The sequence below is a fragment of the Propithecus coquereli genome, unplaced genomic scaffold (assembly GCF_000956105.1).
Source record: "Propithecus coquereli isolate 6110/MARCELLA unplaced genomic scaffold, Pcoq_1.0 Scaffold27, whole genome shotgun sequence".
NCBI lineage: Eukaryota > Metazoa > Chordata > Mammalia > Primates > Indriidae > Propithecus > Propithecus coquereli.
The window spans coordinates 977691-983019 of NW_012148285.1; positions in this window are offsets into that span (position 1 = coordinate 977691).

Here is a 5329-nt window from a genome sequence, read left to right on the forward strand (position 1 = left end):
GTGACAGAGTTTCGCACTTACCCTCATCTAAGTCTTCCACATGATATCCAGAGAGGACATTACAAGTTGCTGTCTGCAATTTTCCAAATGAAAGACATTTTTTTAAAATAAGAAATAACGAGTTGATGTTGAATTAATTTCAGACATTATAACATTAAAAAAAAAGATGGAGTTTGAACAGTACAGGTAACAAGTCTTACTTACACAGCATTTTGGCAGCGTAGATACAAGGCAAGGTCAAAGCAAAAGCCTGGGCAACACCACCCCCTAGAGGTTCCCCTGGGTCCTTTCACTTGTTCTCTGCACTAGACCTTGAGTCCGGTCTGGAGGCTCCCCCAACCCCGCCCTACCCCGAGAACCCCTGCCTGAGTGGACAGCCCTGAAGAACTGTTTGCAGAGGATCCTGGGATGAGGCTGAACACCCTCACAATCCAGATGATTGAAAGGTAAATGTGGAAGTGATTGATATGTTCCTTATCGTGATTGATAGACACCTGCGATGGTTTCATGGGTATACATATGTCAAAATTGTGGTGCGTGCCTGCGCTCCCAGCTACTCAGGAGGCTAAAGCAGAAGGATCTCTTGAGCCCAGGAATTCAAGGTTACAGTGAGCTGTGATTGAGCATACCATTGCACCCCAGCCTGGGAAACAGAGCAAGACCCCATCTCTTAAAATAAAAACAAAAAACCCAGCAAGAACTAAAGGCTGCAACAAAGAAACAAAAGTATGAAAAGATTAGTGAAAAGAAGATGTCCATTCCTACTGAAGATTTATATAAGAGGTTTCCTGCAGAATTTGCCATGTACTTAAACTATTGCCGTGGGCTGCGCTTTGAGGAAGCTCCGGATTACGTTTATGTGAGGCAGCTATTCCGCACTCTCTTCAGAAACCTGAACCAGCATATGACTCCGCATCTGATGGGCGATGTCAAAGCAGAAAGCCCCCAGCAGCAAGCCTTCTCCAGTGGACAGGGGCAGCAGGCCCACCCCCTGCATGAACCGAGGAACAGAAGCAGAGCAGGTGACAGGAGCAGCATTTGCTTCTCCCCGAATCTAGAAATGTTAGTTCGTGTGTACACTAGCCAGTGGTGTGGACAGTCATTGCTTGCACCTGCTGCTCCCAGCCTAAAACGTTTTATTTTTAACCGGAGTGCTTTAAGACCTCATTTCAGAAGAAAGTTATGACCAGTCTTCAGCCACAGTCGTGAGGGCTATAAATGCTAATAGTTGCGCATTCTTAGCGTTTTTCCATTCCTAGGGTTTGCAAGTTGTTCACTTAAAACATTTGTAAAATGGGCCAGGTGTGGTGGCTCACACCTGTGATCCCAGCACTTTGGGAGGCTGAGGCGGGAGGATGGCTTGAGGTCAGGAGTTCAGGACCAGCCTGAACAACATAATGAGACCTCATCTCTGTAAAAAAAAAAAAAAAATTAGGGAAAAAAAGCATATTTGTCACAAATTTAGTTAACATCTTACAATTGAACATGTATGTATGTTGCTTAGATAAATGTAATCCATCACTGTAAACATCTGTATGATCTGGGATTTTGTTTTTATTTTGAAATAGGAACTTTTTTTTTACAAGTTCGTTGAAAACTAAAAATTGGAAAAAAACTTAGCAAATTGTGCACTTTAAATATGTGTGGTTATTGCATACCAATTAGATTTCAGTAAAGCTGTTTTTTAAAAACCAAACCATATATAGTAACAAAAAGCAGGTGAGTGGTAGCCAGGAGCTGGAGGGGAGGGAAGGGACTTACCAAAAAGGTGCATGAGGGGGTTCTGGGGTGATTAAAATGCTTTATATCATTTTGATGGTTAAATAATTAATATTTGTCAAAACTCACCAAATTATATAGTTATAATTGTTATATGTTGGGCAGGCATGGTGGCTTACACCTGTAATCTTAATACTTTGGGAGGCAGAGGCAGGAGGATCACCTGAGCCCAAGAGTTCAAGGCCAGCCTGGACAACATAGCAAGACCCCATCTCTAAAAAAAAGGTTAATGTTATTATATGTAAATTATATGTAAATTATGGCTCAATAAAGCTGATTTTTAAAAATCTAACCATGTGGAAATGGAAATACACTCTCTTGGGACAAAGAAAATCAAAATTAAAATCAGATTATATAGAAATGAATAGTAATGAGTATATATCACAGCAAATCTGTGGGATGCAGACAAAGTTATGCATGAAGAGAAACTGATAACATCACTTGTTTTTATTACTAAGCATGAAGAATCAAACCAATATGTAAACTAAGCATTCATCTCAACATTATAGAAAAACAACTATAAAATAAGAAAATGGAAGGAAATTAGAAAGTGGAGAGCAGGAATTAGTTATATTAAAAGAAAGAAAATTGATCAACAGAATGAAAACTTATTTTAATATATAAGGTTATTAAGATTAAAAAAATATTTTGGCAAGTATGACTTAGAGAAAAAGAGAGAGAAAAATAAAATACAGAGCATTAAGATTAAGAATGAAGGATTATTAGCCAGGTGTGGTGGCACCTGTAGTCCCAGCTGCCCAGGAGACTGAGGCAGGAGGATCGCTTGAGCCCAGGAGTTTGACGCTGCTGTGAGCTGTGATCATGCCACTGCACTCCAGCCTGGGCAACAGAGGGAGACCCTTTCTCTTAAAAAAAAATTAAGGTTTATTCACAGAAATGAAAAAATGAAAAATTATAAAAGAAAATTATGTGCAATTTTTTGCCTACATTTTTGAAATCTCCATAGGATGGTTATGTGTTAGGACAATACAAACTATAAAAATTCACTCAAGAAGAAATTAGAAACCCAAAGACCAAGGAAGGAAGATTACTTGAGTCAGGAGCTTGAGACCAGCCTGGGCAACATAGTGAGACCCTGTCTCTACGAAAAAGTTAAAAAATTAGCCAAACGTGGTGTTGTACAGTAGCTGGGACTCCAGCTACTTGGGAGGCTGAGGCAGGAGGATGGCTTGGCCCCAGGAGTTGGATTGCAGTGAGCTATGATGAGGCCACTGCACTCTGAACCTGGGCAACACATCAAGAGCCAGTCTCAAAAAAAAAAAAAAGGTAGATCAATAACAAAAGAAGAAATTGAAAACATATCAAAGAGCCATGGAAAAGATGCTTAACCCAGATCTTTTTGTGGGCAAATTCTATCAAATGTGGAAAGATCAGATAATTGTGATTTTAGTTATACTCTCAGAAAACAAAGGGTCACATCTCAAATGTATTTTATGTGTAAATATCCAATGCATTTATTAGCATAATTTTGATATCTAAACAAACTAGACAAAGCACAAAAAAAGAAATCCCTGCTGTAGTGAATTTTACGTCTGTCTCAGTCACAAAACCCCTGCTTCCAATAAAACCACGAACAGAAAACCTGAGCGGTGTTGTGTCGGCTGAGCGATGGGCCCCGAAGATATCCCGGTGCTAATCCTCTAACCTGGTCATGCTCCTCTACCTGGCAAGTACCTGCAGATGGGATGAAATTAGGGCTCGAGGTAGGGGATTATCCCAGATTATTCAGGTGGGCCCTGAATGTAATCAGAAGTGTCCCTGTAAAAGGAAGGCAGCGGGAGATTTGAGGACAGAGGCTGCAGTGACGCGGCCATGAGCCAGGGAACGCTGGCAGCTCCCAGGAGCTAGAAGAGGCAAGGAATGGAGTCTCCCTTGGCGGCTCCAGAAGGAACCAGCCCTGCCGACACCTTGACTTTAGCCCCGTAAGGCTCATTCTGCACCGCTGGTGCCTGACTGTGTGATAATAAATTGGAGTTGTTTTATACCAGTGGTGCCCAGCCTTTTTGGCACCAGGGACCAGTTTCACGGAAGACAATTTTTCCACGGACTGGGGATGGGGTGGTTTCGGAATGATTCGAGCACATTACATTTACTGTGCACTTTATTTCTGTTGTTATTACGTTGTAATGTATAATGTAGTAATTACACGACTCACCATAATGCAGAATCTAATGGCAGGAGGCGGAGCTCAGGCAGTGATGCAGCAATGGGAGCAGCCGTAAATACGGAGAAGCTTCGTGCTCGCCCACCGCTTGCCTCCTGCTGTGCAGCTCGGGTCCTGACAGGCCAGGGACCAGTGCCGGTCTGCAGCCCAGGCGTTGGGGATGTTTGTGGAAATTTGTTGCAGCTGCAATAGCCAACTAATGCAGACACCGTGACCAAACCCGACAGTGGTGACCACTGAAGGGTGGGATCTAAGTGAGACGGGTGATGTTTGCTCTCACCTTTATCGTTCGTGGTGTTGACATGCCACAAAAATCATGTTATTGTTATAATTAAGAAAAAAGAAAACAATGCAAGACAAGCACTTGACCCAGTCCTGGGGCAAAGACTGCTTGGGGGCTTCAGTCACTCGCGGTTCCACAGGGATCTGTTGTATTACTCTGCGTTGATGCCGGCACGTGCATGAAGCCCAGGCCTGTCACTCCAGGGCTGCCTACAGAGCCTGGAGCCACAAGCCCGGGCTCTGCCTCCCCCCATGGCCAAGGCGGCCCGCTCAGGGACTGGAAGCCGGCGCTGCTGTGAGCAGGCCGCTGGTCCTGTCGGGGTGAGGACACTGCTGTGACGAGCAGTAAGAGGCGGACGTGACTTCTGCATCAGCTCGTCTTCCTCTGTAGCGGAGTACCTCTCAGCTGCCATGGTCACACCTGCGAGGGAACAGCTCTCTGCTTTGGCCCCACAGGAAGGGGCCCCCTTCAGGCAAGGATGCACACCCACCTGTCCCTACTCAGGGCCACAAAGGTGAGTGGGGTGCAGGGGAGTGTCCTCTCAGGGGCAGGACACTAGTCACCCATGTGGCCCTGCACACGTGGGCATCGGGGGAAGCACACCTCTGACGTCACTCACTTTCTGGGGTGACTCAGTTCTTCTTTCTCGGGTGGAAGTCACACTCATTGCTGCTGCAGTTCCTCTGGTGTCTCCATGGCAACGTTCACACAGATTTCAGAGAACATAAGGTGTTTGAGCTGGAAGGGACCTCAGAGATCAGCTCCTCCCGCCCCCTCGTTTCATGGAAGGGAGGGGGCCCAGAGAGGGGATGCTACGGGTCACACAGTGAGCCAGGGACCCAGCCGGCCCTCTGCCCTTCTAGCACTGCTCCCACCCTGACAGCACAGACAGCCAAGTTCTGTAGGACCGACTTCTGCAGAGGTGCTCTAGCGGCACAAGCTTTGGGGGCTTTGCATTTGCCCACTTGCTAAAGGACCCTTGAAGTCCAGCCTAGCTCTCTCCTGCTACAGAGCTCCCCCTTTAGTGCTGGCTGGGAGCGGGAGCAGGTGAGATGCGGCCCTGTCCTCAGGGAGCTCACAGG